We start from the raw sequence: 14,275 nt of genomic DNA on the forward strand, positions 1-14,275 counted from the left end.
GTAGGTACTAGGCTATTGGCCCTAGAACCTATATATGCCTAGCCAAACAGTACCCTGGCTTTCGCCACCCAAGAAAATTATTTTCTTGTGCCCCTGTCGAGCAGAGCCACAGAAGTGATCCCTGGGGTGAATTTCCTATCTCCCATCCAATCATCAAGATTTTTCTTGAAGAGTACTAATGAGGAGCTTTGTTTGATATAGATAGGTAGTTTGTTCCAGAGTATGGGAAGTCTCTAAGACAGGAATCTATCCGTACAGTATGTTCTGTTTATTGTGGTGACAAAGTTTAGGTCCCTAGAGCGTGTAACTCGGAGAGATTGGGATTTCTTTAAGTGGAGCATGTCCAACAGCTCTGGGTTTAATATAGCTTTGTATGTTAGGCAGAGATCACCTCCGAGTAGGCGATATGCGACGGAGTAAGGCTGGAGTTTTTTGAGACTGTCTGCGTAGGGCATCTGTTTGAGGCCGGTAATCCTCTTTGTGAGGTATTTCTGTGCCTTTCCAGTTGTTGTAGATGTCTTGTGAGATACATACCAAAAGAGGTGTTGTACTGTATAATGGGTCTAATGTGTGATGAGTAGAGGGGAACAATGACCTCTTTTTTCCTGGATGAGAAACATTTTGTGATGAGGTGTGCCACACAGAAGGATTTCCTGACCACTGTGGCGATGTGATTATCAAAGGAGAGACTTCTGTCCACCTGTGTCCCAAGGTCTCTTGTCACACTTTCAGTGTTAAGTAGACTACCGCCTATATGGTAGTTCATGGGTACAGAGTTTTTACCAAAAAGAATGACAATGCACTTTTTGGCACTGAGCTTGAGGCCATGGCTTTGACACCAGGCATCTGTCTCAGTGAGGCCCTTTTGTAGGATGTCCACAGCGTTAGGAGTTTTGATTACGGCTCCTAGTTTGCAGTCATCTGCGAACTTTGTTAGCCAAAGACCTTCTGTGTTAAATCAATGCATTTGAACTGTGGTGTTGGGAAAAATATTTGAGATTTTCATAGACCACAAGAGGAGCAAATTAGTCCATATGTAAAAAATAAATCTAGACTGTTCCATGAGAGTTCTGTGAAGAAGGTACTCATACTGGGAATGACTGAATTCAAGCGAAGAAGATGTATCTCTCCAGACATACAGCAACACAAATGCCAACAGATATGCCTTACTAAAAGGATGTTGTTGTTTGTCTTTCGGCTTTTACCCCGGTAAGGGGTCGCCACAGTGGAACTCCGGTCCGCTAATGATTGGCAGTAGATTTTTAAGAAACGCTGAGGTGCCAGCTCAACGCCCAACCTTCAATGAAGGCATGCCCATTTACGCATGCATGTCTTTTGAACGCTACCCAACCACGGGGAGGACATGCAGAATCCACACAGAAGACACTCCCAAGCCCAGCCGAAAATCGAACGGGAGAACCTCTTGCTGTGAGGTAACAACGCTACCACCATACCACCGTGGCATATGCCTTACTAAAAGGATACAAGGCCTAAATAACATGTCTTAACATTTTAGGAAACACACATTTTCTAATTCATAACTTCATTATGAGAGTAGTCACCCATTTTATCAAAAATAGGGTATAGTCAAGGGTCAAATTATCAGGGCTTGGACGATGTGTAGTGATGAGGGGATGTTTAAAGAAGAAGTAAAATTTATAAAGGAATTGTTCATTCAAAGGGGATACCCTATGGTCATGGTTGAAACCTTGGCAGATAAGGTTATTAAGGAAAGGAAATCCAAATACCCTTCATTGTTAGGCAAGGGTAGTGTTATTTCTACCAAATATGAACATACCCAAGACGAATATGATAGTGCTTTTGTACATACTTTTACTAGTAATTCTTTGGAAGTTGAGGGGATTATTAGAAAACATTGGGCTGTACTTAAAATACATGAGGAAAAAGGGTGTTGGATACCAGAATTCCCACAATTTATTATAAAAAGAGATTCTAACTTGAAGGAGAGGTTTGAAAAAGGTATTACACACAACAATAAGGGTACCAGAGATAAGAAGTGTACATACAGGTGCGACAGGTGTAATCAATGTAGGTTCATTCTTGGAAAAGAGACATTGAGGAGCTCTCTGATTATGTAGCCCAGGCAGGTATGACCCTGACCTTGAGCAGTATCCTACCTTCACCAAGAATGATGCCACAATACAGAGATAAGATGATCAGCTTTAACAATTGGCTTAAACTCTGGTGTCATTCAAAGGGGATCCAATGTCTGTCTGCCTGGGATGACATGCTGGACAAGCCACGCTGCTTCGCAAGGGACGGCTTGCACCTGTCACCCCTGGGATTCCGGATATTGGCAAAGGCTCTTGCCACCCCCATAGTGCCTTTTTTAGGCAAGGCTCAAATTCTAAACCTACCACCCTAGAACACAAAAAAGGAAAAATCTAAGGGTAATGCTGCTCAATGCCAGAAGTCTAAATCTCAAAATGCACGCACTCGAGGCCCTTCTCAGTATGGAGAACATCGATGTCTGTGCAGTGACAGAAACCTGGTTCAAGGCTCCTGAGAGCACCCCAGCACTATCAGGTTTTACCTCTTATCATGCGTTCCGGCCCCAAAATCCGGACAATACCAAGAAAGGAGGGGGGGGTATCCATATTCATCAAAGACACCCACACCTCAAGACTGGTGGCAACGCACGATGCATCGGAGACCATCCAGGTGCAATTAACCATAGGCAAGACTGCTCTGCAAACTGTAGCATGTTACAGGCCACCCTCACAAACTCAGGAACCTCACATGGCCTTCCTGAAAACACTAGAGGGGATAAATGTATCACCAAACACCATCATACTAGGTGACTTCAATTACCCTAATATGGACTGGGAACACTACTCAAGCCCAAACACCCTAGCCCAAAAGTTCCTGGAATTCATAAACTCAAATGCCATGGAACAACTAGTCACCATCCCCACAAGAGGAGAAAACATACTTGATCTCATCATCACGAACATGGGAGCACAATGTTCAACACCGGAAGTATACCCCTCACTGGTGAGATCAGATCACAAACTAATCTCGCTGGAGGTCCTCATCCCACCCCACCTGAAATAAAAAAGACCACAGTAAAGAACTTCTCGAAAGCCGACTTCACACTTCTAAAGACTAGTGTGGTCTCCTTTAAGGCCCCCGAGCCGACGGAAAACAGTACTCAAGCCGCTGAATCACTTACAAATGCCTTCTACCAGCACCTGCAGGACTGCATGGATAAGGCAATCCCAAGCAAAACAAAGACTCTTTGTACCAAAGGCAAGCGTCCACTCTGGTGGACCCCAGCCATAAACAAACTCTACAACAAAAGGAGGAAGCTACTACAAGATAGAGCAAAATCCTTAAAAGGTAAGACACCCTTTTATCACTATAAGTAAAAAACTAAGAGCTCTCATAAAATCATCCAAAGCAAATTTTGAGAGAAAAATAGCTAAAGACTCAAAAGACAATCATAAGGCCTTCTTTAGCTATGTTAGAAACCTGGGAGGAAACTCCCAGATATGCTCAGAACTAGTTCAAAATGATGTGAAGATTACTGATCCTACAGACATTGCCAACATACTGGCTGACAGGTTCAGTGCAAACTCTCCCAAAAGGAGAGATATCTATACCAAGCGATTGCAGCCCCCAAACATCTCCAACGCCCAAGTGAGAACTGCTCTCTCCAAAGCAAAAACACAGCATCCATGGGACCTGATGGTGTCCCCGGCTGTGTGCTCCACGAACTCAACGAGGAATTAAACCCACAGCTAGGACAGCTGTTTAATCATAGTCTTACCTCTGGATACGCACCCAGGAGTGGCGACTGCAACTGTGGTCCCACTTCACAAAGGCGGTGCCTCCACCGACCCTGGAAATTACCGCCCATTAGCTTGACAAGCCTTATCTGCAAAGCCATGGAGAGGATCATAATGGACCTCATAAATAAAGACATAGGAATTTGCAGACTTTGGATCCATCCCAGTTTGGCTTTGTCAAAGGCAGATCATGCCTTCTAAACTTGGTTGACTTTTTCAAACAGTCACCAAAGCCATTGATGAGGGAAAGGCAGTCCATACAGCCTACCTCGATCTGGCGAAGGCCTTTGATACAATACCCCACTCGGGTATCATTGAAAAACTCATCAGCTTAAATGTTAACCCATACATCACAAGATGGGTTGCAAACTGGCTGAGTGACAGAACCCACAGGGTCAGAGTTGCTGGCGCCATGTCAGACTCAAAGCCTGTCACAAGTGGTGTACCACAGGGCTCAGTCCTGGGCCCACTCTTGTTTGGCATCTACTTTTCCAAGTACAAGCAAACACAGGAAGGTTATGGCTGACAAAGTTTGCAGATGACTGCAAACTGGGCGCCATAGTAGAAAACACATCTGACACAGATATCCTTCAGAAGGGTCTCACAGAAACGGATAACTGGTGCCAGAGCCATGGCCTAAAGTTAAATGCCAAAAAATGCATAGTCATACCCTTCGGGAAAAACAAGGTTACCCCTAGCTACCAAATAGGTGGCAATCCACTGAGTACAGAAGAAGTTATCAGGGACCTGGGGACCCAGGTTGATAGTAGTCTGTCATTCGACACCCATGTAGCTAAAGTAGTTAGGAAGACCTTCTACATTGCCCACCTTATCATGAAGGGATTCTCATCTAGATCAAGGGAGGTCATAGTCTCCCTATACTCATCACTCATCAGACCAATGATTGAGTACAATGCCCCATTCGAATGTATCTGACCCGACACTTGCAGCAGCTGGAGAGGCCACAAAAGTTCCTCACCAAAAGGATAAAGGGTCTCAAACATCTGTCCTATGCTGCCCGACTGAAAGAACTCCAGCTCTATTCAGTCGCCTACTGCTTGCTCAGAGGTGACCTTTGCCTAACATACAAGGCCATGTCAAACCCAGATTTGATGAATATGCTTCACCTCAAAAAATCTAGATCCGTCAGAGCCACAAGGGCGGAGACTTAAACCTCGACACGGCTATTAATAGGACGTGCTGGAGGGATAGATTCATCACCCAAAGACTCCCTATGCTGTGGAATAAAATCCCGGTATATGTGAGGCAGAGCACCTCGCTGGCCTTGTTCAAGAGAAATCTTGACCAATGGATGGGAGATCGCAGATATACCCCAGGGATTACCTCAGTGTCACTGCTCAACAGAGGCACAGCAAAATAATGGGTATAGTTCCCCATACTAAAGGGGTGGCGTAAGCCACAAAACTATGGGCTAGGCTTGTAAATGCCCTCGGGCAGATAGCCTAGTATGAACCTATGAACCTATGAAAAGAAGAAATTTTTCTAACATCTAGGAATTACAGGGTTATAAGTAATGGTTACGACACTTGTAACAGTGCTGGGGTGGTATATATGGTAGTGTGTGGATCACGTTCCAGTTTCTATCTTGGGAAGACAGAAAGGAATCTCAAGAGAAGGATATGCAAACATTTTTATGACATTTCTAAACAAAAAGAAACTAGTGCACTCATCAACACACATTAATTTTCCCCAACTATAATTTTAAGTTTATGGTTATAGAACAGATAGTGGGTGATGCCAGGGGAGGCAATTGGGAAAGTAAGCTGGAGTATAGGGAACTATAGTGGCAGATAAAACTTAATGCTGGAAAGCCCCCTGGCTTGAATGACTGCATCAGTATTTCCAGTGTTTTTGAAATTGAGATCTGCTAAATTATGACAGCAGTTAGTATATCTTGTAAATAACACAATCTCTTTGCAGTATTTATGTATTACTGAAGTTACATTTGTATGTTGTAATATGTAACATCTTAACAATGTGTTTTTATTTGTGAAATGTGGTATGGCTTTTTAAAACTGCTGTCAGAGTTAATTTGATATTACTATTGGCTCATTTGAAAATATGCACATATATTAGCAGGACTTAGAAGTTACAATATTGTTCTGAAGAAGCCTGACATTTGGTTAGGTGAAAGCGGTTAACTTCTATTTTGTACCTTGTGGATTTATAACTGAATTGGTGTGAATACACTTGTGCCAGTGAATTATTTATCATGTTCTGTGAGCATTGTGACTGTTTTTTAATCTGCTGGAAGTGTTTTATCCTGTTGGAGCTGTGCTGAGTCGAATGGACTGCACAGGTAATAAATTGCTGCTTTGGAAGCTGTGGTGTCTATTTTCTGTTATTGGTTACATTTTGCTGTTTGGTTCATGTCTTACATGCACCAACTCAAAGCCCTGTCACTGTACTCGGTATCCTACAGGCTGTTAAGAGCTGACCGGTGTCTGGCATACAAGGCACCCTACAACCCATTACTGATGGATTTACTGCACATCAGTAAGTCAAATGGCATCAGAAATACTCACTTTAGAGACCTAAACCTCTTCCATATAATCAACAGAATGGTCTGGGGGGACAGGTATATCTTGCAGAGGATAACACTGTTGTGCAACAGACTCCTCATCCACATAAAACAAAGTTCATCCCTGTCCATATTTAAGTGTAGCTTAGATCTATGGATGGGAAACAGAAAATGTACCCCATGACTATCCCCTGTACTACTAATGGACACAGGAAGCACCTACATGCTTTATCCCATTCATAGGTCCCCTCAAATTACCTGTGGTATGATCCCTGTTATTCTCATTAGGGGTAATATATAATTATTGACCATGGAATGCATAAGACCAATCTTTAACACAATAGGATAGGTTAATTTCAGCACAAAAAGAGTAACTGGCTCGGCTTAAAATGGCCCACAAGGGCAGCTAGCCTAGTACTTATCTATGAGCCTATAACATGGCAACAGAGAAAAGAGTAGACGACAGTATTATTGAGGTAATGAATGTGTAATTACAAGAACTGGTAATGAATGTGTATTTACAAGAACTGGTAATGAATGTGTATTTACAAGAACTGGTAATGAATGTGTATTTACAAGAACTGGACAAACAGGCATGTACTACTGAAGTCCTTGAAGCCATAAATATTTTGACTTGAATAAATGATCAAAAATGGCAGTATGTTCATAAAGCTGTGATGCTAAAGGAGGTTTCTAAACCACAGTTCACAGATGCGTAAGGAATGGATCATATTGTGTGTTTTTCTATTTTCTTTTGTTGCATTTCATTAAATCCAGTCTTACAGATGACATCAAGAAGCATAATTTTTATTATCAAAATAATTTAGCACACATATTTTACTTATACTGAGGGGAGGAGCTATCTGATTGAGCCGTGACAGTATAGTGTTTTACATGCTCTGAAGTTCTGACTACGTGTGGGATCCAAACTCAGAAACTCATCTTTGGAAGATGAAATGAGGCGTAGAGAAGTGGGAAGGAGAAATGTGAATTACTGTGGAAGGGCAGCAATAAAGAAGCAATATTGACGTGCACTACACTAGCAATCTCAGTGATTCTGTGTAACTGGACAGAAGAGTCCGTCTGTTTGTCAGGGGTGTGCTAGATGATAGTGAAGTCTGAGGATGGACATTCTGCAGAATGGTAGGAAATCCTCCTATTGTCACTGTTACTATTCATGCCTTGGAAGTCACCTTTACAATTGTCACTGTATAAATCCTTATGGGTGAAACAGTGCAGGAAGGTAGGTGAGGTTCAGTTTTGTCTTCAATCGAACTCAGAAAAAAAACTAAAATATACTGAAGACCATGTGATCTAATAAATCATTTCTGCCATTATCCTTTTCTGTACCATACTGCCCTCAACTGGACCCTAGCATGGAGTCTGCATGTCCTCCCCACGGTTGGGTGGGCATTCAAAAGACATGCGTAAATGGGCATGCCTTCATTGAAGGTTGAACATCGAGCTGGCACCACGGCGTTCGTGAAAATCTACTGCCAATCATTAGGGACCGGAGTTCCACTGTGGTGACCCCTAACCGGGAAAAGCCGAAAGACAACAGCAACTGCCCTCAACTGGACCCTAGCATGTAAGGCAGTGCATGAATGTTGCTGAAGGTTGTTATATGCACAGAAAGGTAAAAGGTTTGTTCGGACAATAAATTCTGTATCTGTATTTATCTTGAATAGTTTTCTAAAGAAGATCTGGGTACAAAGTTTTGGAATAATTTTCCTTTATACTTGTTTTGAGAGTCAGGTCAGTGCCTGTATATTGCATTTAGGGTAAACAAAAATGCTGTTTTTGGGCCATATTTAGAAATGGATTATTAAAAGATTTTAATTGATAGCCAAGTATAGTATTCTTTCATTTTTATGTAGAAAAGAAGAAGCTGGTTCTTTAAAGCTGATCAGAATATATCATTCATTTTTATTATATATAAATGTTTATGGCTGCTGATATATAGTTCTTTAACCAAAAACATGAATATTTAGTCCATTTAAGATTTCATTCCCAAACAACAAAAATAAATAAATATGATTAAATGTAAGTAAGCGAATAACCATATCTATACAGTATTGTTCACAACCACACTTTTGTACAGTAGTGTACGTACATTCATAGCACACAAAAGCCACATCTTCACACACGTGCATATTTACCATACTCACACACACTTGCATACTCACCATACTCACACAAACATGCATACTCACCATACTGACACGTACAAGTATATACTCACCATACACACACATGTATACTTACCATACTCACACACACGTCCATACTCACCTTACTCACACACACATGCATACTCACCATATTCACTTACACACATGCAGGTCAAGAAACACACCCCCTGATGTCTCATCCCTAAAGACACCTTAGCACTGTTCCTATGTAACAACAAAGTAAACATAACATGCAGTTCTTGTTAGCATGTGTAGTAATAATAATTTGTGGCTTCATTTAGTTTTGTCTGAATTTGATTACCAAGACAATGATATATGAATGATTTATTACATGCATAGCCTGGGCCCACAACAGCCTTAAAAAGCAGTGCAGTAAGGTTTTTTATACAGCCAACATTATTTTTGCTTGTGTTATATAGTACACGTAAAAATGACATGACATATCATGTAGTAAGTGTGAAATACTGTAGAAATAGCAGTGCTGTATGAATGCATATTAATGATTACGTAAACAGTAACACTTCCATATATATAACTGTAGTTACATAGTCTAAGATAATTAGAAAAACAGACAGCAATTTGTGTAAGTAGGCGCACAGGCCATAACATGCATTTTAGGTTGAATAGCTTTAATGTTAGGTTAGTTAATGCGTGTGTGTGTACAGGTGTTGTGTTGGTACGATTGTTATTATCAGGAGGTTTATACTTCATTGTTTGAAGATGTACACAGTGTTATGTGTTTGCTTTGAGTTAATAGGTTAAGGAGGTGTTCTGGGTGTGTTTGTTTTTTTTCTTCAGGGGTTTTCATTAAAACAAAAAGTCTTGTAAAATGTGACATAGGTTCAAATGGAGATGACAAGAAGCAACTGTATAAGAGATCAACCTGCCAAATATTAGTGGGTGCATGTAACACAAAATCTGGAAAAGTCATTTAAAAAAGCTGTCATATATAATAGCTGGGAATAACAACTTCTCATAATGGCTATATTAAACATATTATTTTTATATATACTCACAGGTATAGACAAAAAGGTAAGAGACAGGTATAGACAAAAAGGTAAGAGTATTGAATTAAATTAATAAATGAAGATAATTAGAAAAAGATAAAGATCGAGTCAGACGTGACATCAGGAACATGTTAATAATTCCTGGTTTATAACAATTATGTCAGTCAAGTGGGCTTTACCTGTATTATTTATTAAGAACTTTTGGACTTTGAAGTTATGACACTATATAAAAATGAGTCAGGATTAGCCAAGCAGAGGCAATAAACAAATGACCAGGTGAAGAGGATAATGATTGATCCGATAACATCAGATTATATGATTGAATAGTCTGTAATCTGCAAATCAGTCACTGCTGTATAATTTGCTTGATAAATGTTTTAGTACAAGGACATCACTAGCTGTGCCTGTGGAGGTTGTAGTGGGTAGTTACCGATGGAAGTCTACTAGCTAAGCAAGCAAATAATCCTAATTTGAGAAGCTTAAATAAAAATCATCAGAAAAGAAAAGAAACGAAAAAATCTGATAATTCTTTAACCTATTTTTAAAGTACTGCCCCATGGTATTCCATGGTAAAGAAGCTGCATATTTGAATGCTGTCTATAAGGAAGATAGATTTTGTGGGGAGTGTGATTAGGCAGTTGTTGATAAGCCATATTCAAAGTGAGGCAGTAAAATGTCTTTATCAGTAGCAAATGTACTTCATGGGTGTAAGAAGGCATAAGAGTTTCAGTGTCCAGAAGATGAGTGAATTAATATTGTATCTTGTTATTTGTATATGGTGGTCATTGGTGAGACCTGATCTAACCAAAGCCTAAGTTATCTCTACTGGGACATAATTTCAAGTTGGATACCTGGGGAGAATATATGGACAAGTAAGTGATGTGAATTTTAGTCTGAATTGTGATCCACTGAATCACTGATTTTGTCTGTTATTATTATTATTATTATTATTATTATTATTATTGTGTTTATTTAGGATTGACTATAATTTGACTAGCCAATGTTTTTCAGTGATGAGATCATTTTCTAGATGTTTCTTAGTGATAGCCTCAGATGCAGAGGATCTGTAGATGACCACACCAACTACATCTAAGTATAACTTGGTGTTAGGACAGCCATTAGGAGGAAGCTGATATAAAGAGAAAACAAAAGTGATGATAATATGGAGCCTTGTGAGACACTTTGTTAAAAAAGATGAAGCGCAGGTTTGACCAGTGCTGGAATTAGATGGAGAACCACTAAATACCTCTATTACTAGAACATGCTTTTGCTATGTTGTTGAGTATCATACTGATTTATCAAGGTAATACACTGGTTAACTCTAAAACACTAGTCTTGGTATAAAGATGTTCCTTTTAGAAAGAATGCCATCTCTCAAGGACCGTAAAGCAGTTTTGGTGATGGGTCAAGTTCAGATATATACAGATTGCTGGAAAAACAATACTGAATTTAATATATGGTAACAGTTTTGTAAATGAAATCTTCTCTAGTATTGTAATGTTCTAAGGAGGTTCGAAATTTATATGATATTTGTGGTTGATTGGGATTTGTTGGCTTTTAGATATTTGGAAAGATACCTTATTTAACTGAGAAGTTATAAATGTAATGGAAGGGTAAAAATGTGGTCTTTGCACATTTTGATAAACCAGCAGTGTGGCTATTCGAACCTTGGCAATAGTGTTTTATACTATCAGTTTTTCTATTTCATTTATGTCATTTTCTTGTAGTATTGAAATGATTAAGTATGATTTTGCAATAATGATTTTTTGTTTGTGTTTTTTTTTTATATATATATATATATATATATATATATATATATATATATACGCCCTTTGATGTAAAAAATGTAGAAGATGTACAGTTTGCAAAAAGATGGGCGATGGCAGCACATCGCTGTACAACAGAATGGGTGGCCATCCTAGTCGAAAGAGATTTGTTAAAACAAAAACTGATTAATAATGACATTGCAAAGCTGTGCTCTAGTTTATGCCCTTCTTTGATGGTCCCTAGATTTGAGGGCATGTTAAAAGATCTTAATGAAAAAGTACTGAGCAAAACTGAGACTTTGACAGAAAAATACACAAATTGCAGAGAGATTTGAGGGATTATGCAAATAAGACTGCTTTTACCAATAAAAACCATCTGAAAACCATGGGCGGGTTTCCTGGTAAAAGAATGGTAAAGAAAAAACATAGTGTCTCGTTTGCTTCATCTGAAGCAATAGAAGCTTCAGGAGAATGGTCGGATGAAAATGCAGACTTTCCTTCACTCCCTCCAGCTCAAAGAAGTGAATATATGTATGAACATTTTTATAACAGACCCAATACAAGTGAGAGAGGTCGGAAAAGGGGACAAGCAGATACGACGTGGGGCAGGCAACAACAGAATCAACAGGGGAAAAGGAAAAGATGGTATTAACTTTCTTAAGACTAGTGGTGTTAATGACAGGTTAGATGAACAGTATGTTTTTAATTTAACTGGTAGTTCTTTTTCAGATACTGAAATAGCAGTATTAAATTGTGGCATTAAGTTTATTCCTACTGTTGTTTCTAATATGCATACATTTAGAATAGATGTTTTTAAGCTAGTAAGAAAGTTACATCTTTTGTGCTTCTTTTCAAAGTCAAAAGAAAGAAATGCACAAGTAACTAATTCCTTTGATATGGATGATTCTCTGAATGAGACAACTTCTATGGAATTTTTTTCTTGTGATTCTTTTTTTGAGAATGATGAAACTGTGAATGCTTACTGTCTATTACCGACAGATGGGATTAGCATATAAAGTAACTATATACCTCCTTTTACTAATGAGGCAGCGAAATGTTTTTCCAGTATAGTGAATTATTCTATGCAGGATATTTAAAAAAAAAAGGAAAAAGTGTCTTATAATCTAACTAAAAATGAATGGGAGACTTTAATGAAGATGAGATGTAGAAAATATATTATATTTAAGCCCTCAGATAAAGGTAATAAGTTAGTTATAATGACAGTAGAACAGTATTATAAGATGTGTATGGATAATTTAAATAATGAGGAAGTATATAGAATTGCTATATGGAAGGAATATGAAACAGCCTTGTCAGCATATAATGAACTAATAAATAGGGGGTATAGACTTGGTTATTTTACCAAAAAAGACATAGAGAGGAAATTTTCCATAGAAAATTGTACTATGGCTAAATTTTACTCTCTTCCTAAACTACATAAAGATAGACATAATCCCCCGGGTCGTCCTATAGTGTCTGCTTGTAACTATTTTCTTCATAATATAGGAATTGTGTTGCATGAATTACTTTTACCAAAGGTTGTGCAGTTGTCTTCCTATATTAGAGACACCTTTGACTTTCTGGAGAAAATTAATAAAATTCAGTGGAATGAAATAGGTACTGGATAGTAGTAGATGTTAAAAATTTGTATACTAATATTACACATGAATTAGGGGTGGAAGCTCTTAAATTTCATTTGGGTGAAACTCCACTTACTTATTATACAGTTGATTTAATACTGTTTTGTCTTAAAAATAATTTTTTTGAATTTAATGAAACTCTTTATCAACAAATTAAAGGTACAGAGATGGGAGCAGTTTTCGCTCCAGTATATGCAAATCTATTTATGGGTTATTCTGAGACCAAATTTGTATATATAATGTGCTTTTTCAGAAGTTATGTAATAGAATATTATCGTTACATAGATGATTTAATCTTTCTATGTGAAGGGGATAGTTTAGATGTACATAATTTTATTCATGACTTAGACTGTAATAATTTTGGTATAAAGTTTGATGGAGCTCAGTGGGGGAGATAAAGTTATATTTTTGGATGTAAATTTGCATGTTAGAGGTAATAAGGTAGTAACATCAGTGCATCATAAATTTGAAGGTGTGAATAATTTCATTAATGGAACTAGTTGCCATCCCCCACACTTAATATCAGCACTTCCCTATAATGAATTATTGCGAATTTCAAGATTAACTAGTGATGAACAACAAAAAGAATTAGAAATTGAGTTGACCTGTCAGAAATTTATTAAAAGAGGTTATAGTGTAGAAAGTGTAGAACAAGCTAAAATAATTTGAATTTTAATAATCAGATTCATAAACAAGTAAAATATAGGGCCAAATCAGATAAAAATGTGTATAATCAACAAGTGGATAAAATGTTTTTTGTTACAACATATGGAACATATACAGAGAAATTAGTAGAAATTCTCATGTTTTATTGGACACATTTGTTACAAGATCCATGCTTGGGTGAATTGTTACCTCAAAAACCTATGGTGTCTTATAGACGTGGAAAAAGTATTAAAGATATGCTAGTTCATGCTTATTTTATTTTTTCTGCTGCCAGTCTAACTAAATGTATTTCTGATTATGGTTTTAAAGCATGTGGTCATTGTAGTATATGTAACCAAACAGTAAATTCTTTTGACTGTATAAATGGAAAGAAATTTAATGTGAATGGTAATTTTAGTTGTAACACAGAAGGTATTGTTTATGTACTCAAATGTGAATGCAATTTATTTTACATAGGTGAATCAAAAAGAAGTTTTCGAGTCAGGTTCTTAGAACATCTGAGAAATATTAAAAATGAAAAGGTAGAAAGCCCTTTAGGCTTTCATTTTAAAAAATATCATAATAGTGATGGTAAGAATTTAACAGGCACAATTTTGGAGAAAGTATATTGTGTGAAAGGTATGTGCTTGAAGAATAAACTACAATGGAAAGAA

General features: G+C 38.0%; 1 protein-coding gene across 2 annotated transcripts in view; it reads left to right on the forward strand.

Moving 5' to 3' along the window:
* The window catches only part of AATK (apoptosis associated tyrosine kinase), a 2,480,061-nt gene that overhangs the window by 1,908,037 nt on the left and 557,749 nt on the right, over nt 1-14,275 (forward strand). The gene's annotated exons all lie outside the window — the stretch shown is intronic.

This window comes from Protopterus annectens, chromosome 10.part0 (genome assembly GCF_019279795.1).
Source record: "Protopterus annectens isolate FY-2018-M chromosome 10.part0, PAN1.0, whole genome shotgun sequence".
Lineage (NCBI taxonomy): Eukaryota > Metazoa > Chordata > Ceratodontiformes > Protopteridae > Protopterus > Protopterus annectens.